This window comes from Cyanistes caeruleus, chromosome 10, assembly GCF_971803275.1.
Source record: "Cyanistes caeruleus chromosome 10, bCyaCae1.hap1.1, whole genome shotgun sequence".
NCBI lineage: Eukaryota > Metazoa > Chordata > Aves > Passeriformes > Paridae > Cyanistes > Cyanistes caeruleus.
Window position 1 is genome coordinate 3,455,151 of NC_141710.1, and position 12,922 is coordinate 3,468,072.

General features: G+C 40.3%; 1 protein-coding gene and 1 long non-coding RNA gene across 18 annotated transcripts in view; both read left to right on the top strand.

Moving 5' to 3' along the window:
- CLSTN2 (calsyntenin 2) overlaps positions 1-12,922 on the top strand; it is a 328,373-nt gene that overhangs the window by 40,639 nt on the left and 274,812 nt on the right. For 2 of the 17 annotated variants that reach the window (XM_086843488.1, XM_086843495.1), the window contains one exon: positions 329-462. The exons of the other annotated variants lie outside the window; for them this stretch is intronic. The gene's annotated coding sequence lies outside the window, so the exon portion shown is untranslated. Of the gene's footprint in view, positions 1-328; positions 463-12,922 lie in introns of those variants that run through there. 17 annotated transcript variants of the gene reach the window in all.
- On the top strand, positions 5,741-7,411 carry LOC111933745 (uncharacterized). Its single transcript, XR_002866854.2, has 2 exons — positions 5,741-6,196; positions 6,863-7,411. It is a non-coding gene; the product is annotated as an uncharacterized LOC111933745 (long non-coding RNA).

The following is a 12,922-nucleotide window of genomic DNA, read 5'->3' on the forward strand; positions in this document are numbered from 1 at the left end:
CGGGTGTCCTGCAGGTTTAAGTGAGGTTGTTCTTCCCTGTGCTGCCTGTCAGAACAGCTGTATTGGAAGCAGGCTGTTTGCTCCTTGCCTGTATTACAGCCTCAGGATTCCTGCCTGGTACTGGGTAAATACTGGGAGTGCAGTAAAGTCAAGCAGTGGTGCACCCTGCCAAGGTTTCTCACTTGTGCTTGTTTTGTGGAGCTGTTCCTTGTTGCTCTTACAAATCAGACCCATCACTTGAAATTGCATATCCCAAATCTGGATAGTACTTGCCTGTTTTTCTAATAATAATAATTAACATTTAATTTACTACTACTTTACTTTGCAGGTCTCAGGACAGTTAAAAAGAAGTGAACCTTTTATTTAATTTGATGAAAATTGCAATCAAATGCAAATATTGAAATTCTGCTTTTTGATCAGCATTCATCTACTTCTCATTTGCTTGTGGATTGGAGTAAGTAGGTGAGAAGAAACAGACTCACTGATTTCCTCTTTCTTTCTAGTGTAGATTCTCCTCTCATTGAGTATGCACAAGATTATCAACACTTTGTGTTTATATATGTACTGCATATGTCTGATCATTGTCAGCTTACAAGGACTTCATGACTTTCGAGGCACTTGGGTTTTTCCCTCCTTAAACTCCTGAAATCAAGCAACTAAGAAAATGTAGTCTTTTATACCCTAAAAAAATAATAAACCCTACCTTGAATGTTAGGGATGAAGCACAAAGGTTGTGCTGGTAAATCACAAAAACTTAAAAGCACAAAGAAAGTAGTGAGGGTTTCCCACATAACTTGGTGGGTTGTTTTTGCCTAGCACCTGACTCTTGGAAATGCAGTCAAAGTCTGACTGTGGCTGGAAAGTATCATACCCCTTGCCTATACCAGGTTGGAAATTTGCAGTAATTGGCTTGAATTTCGTGGTTGTGAGAGGAGCTTGTAAAATATGGGTCGGTGGGACAAAGTTAAAATAATTTGTGAACTCCCTCTCATGATTTTCTGTGTGATAGATGGAGGTTGGATTCTGAAATTTGGTTTGGAGTTAGTTTCACAAAGGCTACTAGTGCAGGTCAGTCTGTGACAGAATGCACTGACAGGCATATTTGAGACATTTCTGAAGAAACTGTAAAGCAATCGTGTTTGAAGGGTGATTTTCCCTTTTCCTTATGATAACTGCTTTAAAAATTCCTCAGCTCCAGCTGAACAGATGGTATTTGCTGTTACTGTCAGGCTTAGATCTTAAAAGTTCATTTTTTTCATCCTTAGTTAACAGAATTTTAAATTTGTGTTGAAAAAGGAAGCCTAGAAAGATGTTAAATGTCTGATTTATACTTAATTGCCTTAAAAAGCCAGCCTTTTGATAGTGGTCTTTCAACCTTGCACAGGTAGGCTCAAACTCTTGATTTGATGTCAAAGAGAAAAGCATTGGCTGCTGAAGCCAATTGTAGTTGGTTTCTATCTTTTTCTTCCTCAAAAACAGCATAAGAAGCGGTGTATAAAATGATCAAAATGCAATTATTTCAGGATTTTGCTGAAGTGAAAGGCACAAGATGAGGCAGAGTTATTGAGATGAAATAATTTGAAGAGAAATACTTGGAGTTTTATTTTGGGAAACTGAGATAATTTCCTTTTTTGATTCCTCTGCACTCCTCCTTTAATGGTGGTCTTTGGTGTTGTGGGATCTGTGGGCCCGTTCCAACGGCATCAAAAAATAATCAAGAAAAACACATCTATTTTCAGTAGGCTTGTGATACCATTCAGCTGTCCATCTAAATTTGTAGGGCTTCACAAATCAAAAAGAGCTGGTGCTGCTTGTGAAGATCAGCAAAAAATATCTGAGAATATTTTTGGTGGAAACAACATGACCTCAAAAAACGTCAGTCTGTTTGTTAGATGTTTGGCTTTCTAATAGTAAAAAAAATTAAAATATTTTGTCCAATATGTTTTATTTTTAGTAACTTAAATCAGTGTAGATTTGAGTATTATGCCTTTATTTAGAAAGTACCTCAATTTGAGATGTCTTAAAGAGGTAGTTCCCTTATAAGTTCAGGGGAATACTTACTTTTTTCCCCTACATTCTGCAAAATACAAGCTTGTCTTCTTTTCCAGTCTCAAAGAGTATATATTCCTTAATGTACAGTGGAATTTCTGAGGAGATCAATCCTGAAATGCTGTTAGGATTTCTTACACTCTCCATTTGAATGTGAAGAGCTAAATCTGAACATGGTTTGGCTTAACCTTCTTTGGAAATGCTTGAAGCTGAACAATATAAATGCTTTTTGTACAGATGAGGCTGTGTACTCACTTTGCACAATAGAGAGCTTTTACTTACAGCAAGACCAACAGAGGAGGAAAAGCAGTTTGGTGTTTTGATAAACAAAGTGGTTGGCAAATCGAGTTCTGAGGTTTTAAGGCTTTCAGCACTGCAAACCCAGGAGAGGGACAGGAGCTCTGAGCCAAAGAGTTCGGATTGATGGGAAAACGTTGAAATTCTGTAAACTTCTGGGTGTGTGGCCTTGACTGTATTTCAGGAAGCAGTTCTCATTGAGACCACAAATTCTAAAAATAAGTTAGGGCGAGGGAATAAGGTCTGTTATAGAAATTTAATTATAGACCAGCTTCTGTTTCTTTGGAAGCTAATAAAACCCAATATATTTTTGCAAGGCTTGCCAATATTGGCAGATTAGTGGATTTAGTGAAACCTTGAGAATAGCTGAAGGGTAAACTGGGACATAGGAGGAAAATTAATTTTAGTCTGTGTTTAAGTTCACCACTTTCTATACTAAAATACCTTCTACAGAGTGCTGACTGTAGCATAATTGTAAAGGATTTTTGAGGTTTTTGAATTTATCTTTGCAAAATATTTCCTGGGTATCTTTTTGCAGATCTTGTCTAGCCCAGTTCTTTTAGGCTGATTGTACATCAGATAATTATCTTATATTCCACATAAGCAATTGCTCTGATATAATTTATGACCTGCTGACCTTTTCACTTTTCTGCTGCAATGATTATAATGAGTGTGTTGAACAAAGGAGGAAATTGAAGGCCAAATACCCAGGGGAGTTGAATCACCTAGGAGCTGGAGAAGTCTGGTGTAATCTGTGGGCAGGGAGCTGATTGCTGTCTTTTCCTGGGGATAATGTGCAGATCTCTTTCTCAGCTATTGTTGTGTGCACAGGAGGAGAAATTTGATGGTGGGGAGGTGAGGCAAGCAAGGAAATGAACGGGTTTTGTTTTTTTTTTAATTAATTTTTTCTGGGAATTCACACCTGTGTCAGTGCCCCCTCGAGCACGGGGGACACCACATGGTGCTCTTGGTTTCTTCTCTGCTTCATAAGAAATGTAATACTTCTCAGGCTCCAGAGGCTGGGTTGGCTGAACTGAAGGGCTCTTCTTACAGAAAGACAGTGTTTCTCCTGATTTGGCTTGTAATAAATACTTTTGCTGTTTCATGTTTGTTATTATAGGGTAAATTCCAAGTCTCAGATCTAAATGTAAAATTTTGTCAGAACTCTGTAAACTTGGCAGTGTTTTTGTGATGCATATCAGCGTGTGTAGTGGCTCTGTCAAAATTCAGCACTTTGTGATCACTGGGAGATCAGGAGAGCAGAGAGAAAATGAAATGGAACCTGCATCCTTTCATATTCTTAGGCATGTAGAAATTAATATCTTAAAAGCTTGGGTTTTGCTCCCAACTGAGTGCTTGCTCTTGCAGAAAGTTGATCTGAAATGCAGAAGAACTGATGCTTAATTTCTGTAGTAATAAATGCTGTTCCATTTGGCATTCCCATTATTGAGTGAAACTGCCATCAGCTTTGTATGACCCATCAGGGGGGGAACTCGCTTTGGCTAAACTTTGGAGTGCATTCAGCAAAACTGAGAGTGACTTCTGTCCTTCAAAGGGAAGATTCTTCATAGCCTTTCCAAAATACCTGGCTCAGAACAACAATTGCACCTGCCTTGGGAGGATCATGATTTCCCTTGTGATCCTCATGGAAAAATGGGCTGCTCAAATTGCACAAGACCTGCAGCATCCTGTGCTCACCCTCAGCCTGGTGTTTTTGCTCCAGGATGTGTTTGATGGGGACTGCCATTGTAGAAAGGGACTGGAAATATCATTGCCAGCTTACAGTTCTAAATGGGTTGTGTAAGACTGTGACCCTGAAAAGCTGCTGCTCTCTTCACTGCAGTGATTTAGCTGGAGACACTTTGGCTGCATGGGAATTTCCATGCAGTATTTATTTTGACAAAAATTGGAGAAAAAGTTTTACTGACGTATCATTCTGAAGCATTGTCCTATTTTAGGGGCTCAGATGGAAATGAATGGCTCATTCCCCTAACTCTGGGAAGGCTGGGTCAGTCCCTGGTAATCTGCAGGTTTGCACACAGGAGTTCAGGGTGTCTGCCAGAAATGGTGTTGACTGTGTTTGATAGCCTTTGTACAAAGTAATGCTCCACACTGTTGTGACCTTAAAGAGAAATGTTGTGGGTAGTGTGCTTGAAAACCCAATAAACTGCGTGGGATTGTGCTCCTTTGTGCTGACAGAAATTACTGAGAATATTTTCCAGTGATTTGCAATATCTGGGTATGTGTGTGATAAACTTTTGTGTGACCTGTCAAACACCTGACTGCTGCTGAGATTAACATGTTCTGTTAACACCCCAGACTTTGTCTGGGCAGGACAGAAATAAAGAATGCTTTTGATTTTTAAATAAACTTTCATCAGCTGCTGACTGGGGTTAACGTGACACTACTGATGAGTTGCTGTGTGTGCTGTGTTGATCATGCAGCTTCACATATGTTATTTTCAAGTATCACTGAAAATAACATTGCAGGGAAAATTTGGGTCTTGTCTTCCTAGCTTTCACAGCAGCAATTACATGAGGTTTGACCATTCCTCCTCTGTATTCAGGCCTGGATTCAGTGTGACCACTACCAGTGGTTTGGGTTTTCTTTTTCTTTTTCATTCATAGTGGAGATACTGACTTTGTTCTGACTGTACTCAGGCTATGAGCTCCTTTTATGTATGCTAATGATTCACTTTCTTTGCTATAATTCATGAACAACTGTCTTTTGTAAAGTTGGCCTTGGTATTTCAAAATCTTCTTCAATTTGAGGGAATTTTTCTGGGATGTAAACAGGTGCCTTTGTAGAACCAGTTCAAATTCCAGGGAAGTTCTCTGTGTTGTTTCCTTCCTTTGCCTTCATAATAAGGGCAAATAGATTTTAATATTTTTTTGAGTTCTTTTTAAGGGTATTAACTTCTGGGTGGGATAATCTGCTGAAGTGCTTCATTTGCATAACAAATTACTAGAATGCAGTATTGATGGCTATTCATGAGCACCAACATTCACTGAATAGCTTGGAAAGCTAATTAAATTATAATTGACTTTATTCCTCTCTCTCCTGTTAATGTTTCATTTTCCTGTCAAATTGTTAAGTTGGTTTTTGTCTTCAGTTGTTAAAAATAACCTGTCTTCAGCACACTCAAGGGACTTCTGCAGCCTGTTCTGAATTGTTCAGGTGCAAAGTTATGGGTAAGTGGGCTGCAGTCTCCTGGTTCTTCTTGATACCTCTTTGTAACCCAGATTAGTTTAAAGACAGAATGTTTACATATTTCATAGCCTCTTAAGATTTTAGTTTAACAATTCTAGAGAACTCAAAAAGAACCAAAATGTTGATATATTACAAAGAAATATTTACATGTCAGTATTGTAAATCTCTTTACAAATCTTGTCTTGAGCAAATTGCTGCCTGACCAAGTGATGTGGTTACTGTTGATGTGCTGAAAAGTGTCTTTATTGCACCAGTTTTAAACACCATTTAGTTGAACTAATGTTTTGTAAAGTGCAGGAATAAATGACAGGAATCATGATACTGTCCCTGTTTCTGAAGTCTCTGAGGTGAGTCTGGGGTGGTGTACCAGGAAGTCTTGCTTTGTGCTAGTGGCTCCAATTTTCCCTGTTTCTGGAAAATGCTGTTTAGCCCACCCTGACCTTTTGACCTCCTCTCTTTCTCAAGGGGCTGACCTGGGCAGGTTTTCTTTTAACTGCAAGTCCTTTCACTCAGGGACGTAATTCTTGAACCTGCAGCTTGGAGAAACTCAGCAGAGGACACCACTGTTGCCATTCCTAACTCACGCCAGTGAATTTTTGATTACATCCCATGAGAAATATTGAATATCATGGTGCAATTGGTAAGGATATTAAAACTAAGGGAATGTATTAAAATAGCTTGTTCAGGTAGAAAAAGTATTGAAAGACTAAGAAGATAATTGATTTCCAATTATCATGCTGCTGGATGGACCGGGCTCTTTCTCAGGATGGTGCTTCTGAGGAGAAGATGAATTTTAAAAAGTCTCATCACCAACATATCCCAGTGCAGCTGCTGACAGGATAAAGTTCATTGTACGTGCTTCTTGCAGTTCCTTGTGTTGTACTCGGACTTCTCATACAAAACGTTACACCAACAGCTGGGGAAATGAGTTAGTCCAAAGTTAGGCTTACTTTAGGTGTATGTATTGCTGATTACAATTTAAATTTATTTGTCAAGTGTTACAGATGCATATTATATTGTTGGTTTTTTGCAAATATTAAAATGAATGTTATATGTATAAGGTTAGAAAACTTTGTTATATTAATATAGTTCCTTCTATTTCTTTTATTGATGAAACTTAGTAGTGTAATATACATATATGTTGAGCTATGGCATAGTATTAAAACGCAAACTACTTTTGTTTGTATAACCCAAAGACTGAAAATGGTAATTAGAGACCCCTCTCCATTCTTAGATTATCTTGTCCAGGTGAGGACAGCAGTGACCAGAGCTCTGGGGGAGGAATTTATTGCATTTCTGTTCACAGGGAATGTGAAACTCGGTGCAGCCAAGAAGATTGATCAATTGGGAAGGGAGCGAGTCAAAAACTAAACAAAGAAACATCCAAAACTGAAGAAGAATGTTTGAATATGTATGAGAATTTATGAATATGTAGTAGGATTCTGTTTTTAAGGGACAATCCTGTGTCAGTAAGGTGTGCTCTCATGGCTGAATTCAGAGACACCTGGCCCTATCTGTATACTTTATTTCTATCTCCTAATTGTCTTTCTGTTAAACTTTTAAATTCTATTAAAAAATATGTGAACCTCGTTTTTCACATTAAGTAATTTGTAAAAACTCTGCCCTAAAGAAGGATTTTTCACGCTGATAGCTCTTTTTAAATACATTTGGAGCACTGATTCATGAAAACGTTTACCATTTTAAGTTGACTTCTTGAAGAGAACTGTCATAGGATGTGAAGACTTGAGGAAATCATATAAACCACTTTAAAAAATATTGTGCATCCTTGCTGCATGTCTTGTATTATTTATATGTACATACCCTGTGTATTCTGAATAAATGATTATATGTGGAATTCAGCTGTTCCATTTCCATTTTGTACAGCAATTGATTGATTAGCTTTAGGCCACTGTTTCTGTGAATGGGAATGGTGCATTTGTTAACTTCTTAAATATTAATTTGTAATTTTTGCAGGCAAGATCTGTAAACAGTTGAAGTGCAGAAAATACAAATGTTTTATGCATTTCTTAATGACTTGGTGAAAAGATGCTTTTTGACTTAAGTTTTATGTGTCTTTTTGTTACACATTATTTGTGGTTTGTTCTGTAATTAGATGGCTTTTTGGGATTGATATGCATCAGATTCTAATCCCTTTAAATATGCTAAGATGTGTCTTTTCCTATTTTTTTTTCCTTCATTGAAGTCAGGAGGGTGGCTTGTGAATAAAGTTGAGTGTAAAGAAATCAAAACTGGGCTTTCAGTTGGGAAATCATAGCTCTGCATATTCTGCAGATCAGGATTAGTGTCCAAGGCAGTACAAAACTGTGCTCTTTTTCAAGGAGCTGATAAAGCCATATTTCACAATGAGATGACTTTGTATTAGGATTTGCCTCTGAGTGCAGTGTTGGAAGGCAGGCTCTGGGCTAAGACTTTGTTCATGAGACACCACAGATTTGCTCCTCGTGCTTCCTTCTTGGCTCACTGAGATTCCATGGACAGCACTTGGCTTGAAGTTTATTTTCCTTTGCTGCTTATTCTTTGTGACAGAGGTGTGACGCCTGTTCTGTGTTAAATGGTGCTCTTTGTTGAGAGATGATCCATGTGCTGTGACAATCTCCTTGTCACCTGTTCTGTGCTCCCAGGCCAGATCTCTCTGCTCTGTGTAGCTGAATGAGGAACAAGGTGAAGTGCAATGAGAGCAAGCAGTGTGTGCTGTGTGTGTGGAGCCAGAACACGGCTTTTTCTGCCTGCTTTTGTTCTTGGGAACGGGCAAAATCATCTCTGAATTCTCTCACGAGCCAGCTGGGTGATGGTGCTAGAACCACCACTGTCATTCACTCTCAGCTCTGCTGTTAAAGTAAAACAAGTGCCTTGGTTTTGTGAAGTGTGCTGAAAATGTTTCCCACTAAAACTTCGGAAGAAAACATCTTCCACAGCCCAAATGCCCTATCCCAAAAGGTTCAGTTAGCTTGGAGGAGCTCAGACTAGCTGGTTGTTTTCCTGATTTCAGTTTTCTTTCCTCTTGCTGCCTTACAGTTTGTAGCCATCTTTAATGGCACACACTTTAATTTAATGCCTTTGAAGTGCAGTAACTCAACTGCATTTTTACCCAGGATGTAGAGACTGAGAGGCAATACTGTCACTGTGGGCTTCTAAGTCCCAGACTACAGTTCTCCCCTTCCTTTCCCTTGGGGTTTTCTACTATTCCTGAAAAACAGTTTGCAATTTGTTCATTTTTTTATTTTTTCAATGTTTTGGTTGTTTGGCTTGTGGTGGGTTTTTTTTTTGTGGGTTTTGTTTTTTTTTTTTTTGGGAAGGTTGTTTGGTTTTGTGTGTTTGGGGTTTTATCTGTTTTTTTCTTTGCTGACTCTGGTAGCTCTTAAAGAATTATCTTCCCCTTGCACTATGTTTTATTGAGACCATTAGATTTCATAAAGCTGATTTATTTATTTGATCTCCTCAAGAAGACAGTGTGCAGCTTGGATCCTGTCCAGAGCTGCCTGCTCTGCCCACCAGCACCCAGGGCTTACTGGTTCCAGTTGCAGCCATCCTGCAGTGCTCTCAGAGCCAGTGGCTGTCCCCAGCCGGGGCAGAGCTGGGCTGGGAGTTGTGTTTGCTGCCTGCTGAGGGGTTTGAGCAGCACCCTGGGCTGTTGTTCACCTCCTGCTCCAAGGGATGGAGTTTCTCCTGGAGCACTGGTGCAGTTGTGTTGCAGGGCTGACGATGCTCATGGTCTGTGTCTGCAAAGAAAGATGGGACAGTGTCCTGATGGGACACTGGTGGTTGGGTTCTTTATCTCCCTTGGACCGAGACTGATGAGAGAGAGGCAGTTTTCTCTTGTTCAGACTTGGTTGTTTATTCTTACCTATATTACATGTATACAGGGTACAAGGAGCTACATGCACTAAGATGGAAAGGTGCAAAATGGCTAACAAAGACCTTCTTCAAGGTCTTTTCTATGTCTATTTATCCAATTAACAATTGTCAAGTAAGCTATTTTCCTTAGTGACCCAATGACCCAACACCTGTGTGCTGCACTGCAGCATTCTCTATCCAGTCACTTACTACTACCAAAAAACCTCCAGATGAAGAAGGAAGAAGGAAGAAGAGACAACACCCTAAATCCTCCAGCTTGTCTTTTGTTTTCTAACTAGCTTGAACCTTAAACTTTAACTTTTTTACCTAGTAGCTTAAGAAAACTAACTTACACACTGACTTGTTTTTCTGTTTAACAGTTGTTTCCATGGTGTTATATGAAATTCAGTGCTTTCTTGGATGTCAGAGCCAGGTCTCAGAGATAAGGGCACACACTCTGTGCCTCTGACTCCAGCACCCTGGTCACTCCAGTGACCCAGAGGCACTGCTGCTGCAGCCAGGTGTGTGTCCTGTCTGGGATGCAGGGCTGGGATGCAGCCAGGTGTGGGCAGGGCTGGGATGCAGGGCTGGGATGCAGCCAGGTGTGAGCAGGGCTGGGATGCAGGGCTGGGATGCAGCCAGGTGTGAGCAGGGCTGGGATGCAGGGCTGGGATGCAGCCAGGTGTGAGCAGGGCTGGGATGCAGGGCTGGGATGCAGCCAGGTGTGTGCAGGGCTGGGATGCAGGGCTGGGATGCAGCCAGGTGTGTGCAGGGCTGGGATGCAGGGCTGGGATGCAGCCAGGTGTGTGCAGGGCTGGGATGCAGGGCTGGGATGCAGCCAGGTGTGTGCAGGGCTGGGATGCAGGGCTGGGATGCAGCCAGGTGTGTGCCCTGTCTGGGATGCAGGGCTGGGATGCAGCCAGGTATGAGCAGGGCTGGGATGCAGCCAGGTGTGTGCCCTGTCTGGGATGCAGGGCTGGGATGCAGCCAGGTGTGAGCAGGGCTGGGATGCAGGGCTGGGATGCAGCCAGGTGTGAGCAGGGCTGGGATGCAGGGCCAGGTGTGAGCAGGGCTGGGATGCAGGGCTGGGATGCAGCCAGGTGTGTGCCCTGGCTGGGATGCAGCTGCTGGGGAGGGCAGCCCCATGACTGAGTGACTGCCCAGTCCCTGACAGCGGTGCAGCCAGCACTGGGGTGGTTACTCCAGGCTTACACATCTTCCTGCATTGCAGGGTTTTTTTAAGAAGATTATTCATTATTCTGAGCATCCCCACACCATCTGAGAAATAGGGGGTTTTGTTTTGGGTAGGCTCTGATAGCAATAGTTGCACTCTGTTCCTTCAGCTAAACCACAGCGTGACTGTGAGTTCCAAGGAGAACTGGAAGGTGTGGTGAGTGCTGCTGGTAATTACTGATGTGTGATGTGCTCCTGCAGTGTACATCAGGCTGGCATTTGTTCCTGTGTGCCCACTTTCCCCTTACTGTGTCACTTGTGGCACAGCAGGGTCCCACTTGGTGACAGGGATTAAGGAATGTGCCATGCAGTGATTATGCCCTGGCTGGAAATGCTCTTCAGGGCATTACAAATACTCTTCTTAGGATGTTGCTAGTTTTCCTATCCCCCCAGTTTATGTTTAAGTTTCTCCTCTAGCAAAAGCACTGAAGGAGCCTCAGAAAACAGAGATGGGAGAAAAGATTTGGGGTTTTTTTTTTTGCTTTTTTTTCTCGGCAGAACTCTGGCTCTTATCTCTGCTTTTCATTTACGTAGGTTTTTAGTTTAGCATTTCTAGCTACTGTTAAATAAGGATTTTATTTTTAATAGGTGTGAAATTGCAGATAAGAATGGTTTGAAAGAATGGTTTGAAAGTGGGGAAAAACCGCCCACCAAAGCCCCAAAGCAATCCTATATTGTGATACAAATGCTATTTATATTTGCATGTTGTGTATTTAAGCATAACAGCCAGACTCCTGGCCTTGATTCTGAATGGAACATAGTTTTCTTTTACTTTATTGGCTAGGGAAAATTAAGAATTGTTTGTTTGGGTTTTTTATTCTTCTCCTTAAAAATTCTATATGACTTAGGTTTTAGACTGCATAAAGTGTGTAACTACTCTTATTGATTTTTCTTACTGATGGAATAATGGTCATCTCTCTTCTTAGCTGGTCTCCTGAGATTCTGGAGGTCACCCAGTAACATAATAAAATCCAGTACAGACACATTATTTGTTAAGCTATACACCATGAATAGCAGATGAGCTCTGAAGTGACTCTTTGGTCTCTCTTGTATTTTGTTTTACTGCTGACTTTGTTCTTGTGGTTTTTGTGGGTTTTTTAAAAGATCATGGAGTATTAATATAGAAAAAGCAGTAAGTGACAGAAACTACTGGTCAGGTGGAAGTGCCATGTTGTTATATTAGGAGTAGCTGACAGATAAAACATTAATTATAATCTAATTGTTTGCACTCGTGTACAAAAAAAAGGGAATCAGAATGTCTCCAGTGTTTTTACCTCCCTTCGTCCTTTTGTAAAATCAAGATTAGTGGGAAAATTTCATAAGCTGAAAAAAGGGTCCTAGGATGATGTGTGAGCCATTTAAGCAGTAATTTCTTATATTAATTTTTTACTTCTTAAAATTCAAGGGGGAATAATAAAGCCATGAGTGTAACAGCAGGGACAACTCCTTATTTGAGAAGAGGTCTCAGAACAAAATTAGGACAAAGCTTTATTTTAGTCCACATAAGAATAAAATTAAGTCAACTCATATTTTCAATAATTTAGAAGTAATTACCCATCTTGGATGTTTATTGTTGTCAAAATGTATTATAAGCTTCATTTGAAAATAAATCTATTTAAATGTGATGCAGCTTTACCTTGCAGGAGGAAGCATCTCCCTGCAGCACATTCTTCTGTGGTTTTCTTTTTGCCTGTGAACAGACCATTTTTTACCTTAAATTACAGCTCAATATCCCTGATTGTTTTCTTTGTAGGTTCTTCTGTGCCATCAGTGTGCAGGGTTTCATGGAGCACCAGTTAGGGGACACGATGGAGGAGGCTGTGGTTCTTTTCAGACTGATTCAGGGGATCTCTTCTATCCTACATTAATATCAGCAGAATCGTATTTCTTTATTCAATTTAGAAAATTGTTCTGCAGTCAGAATGCTGCTGTTGAGTTTAACTTTCATTAACAAGGAATAGCTAGTACTAAACAAAAAGCCAAGGTAATGTTGAAGAATATCTGATACTATAAATACAATCCAGACTGACAGTGGTTTAACCAGTGAGTATCATGGGCCTTCTTTTGGATGACTTTTTAAATGGTTTGATGGATTCTGTGAAGAGCTTCCTGTATTTCTGTTTGTGGAATAGAAATATTTGTATTTCTTCCTGCATTTGACAGTTTTCTATCAAATAAATGCTATCACAGTTCAAATAACTAGTTAAGAAGAGCCTAAATTGTAACAAAAAACCAGTCAGCCAACTTGAGCGCAGTATTTAAATAAAAAGTGAAAGCT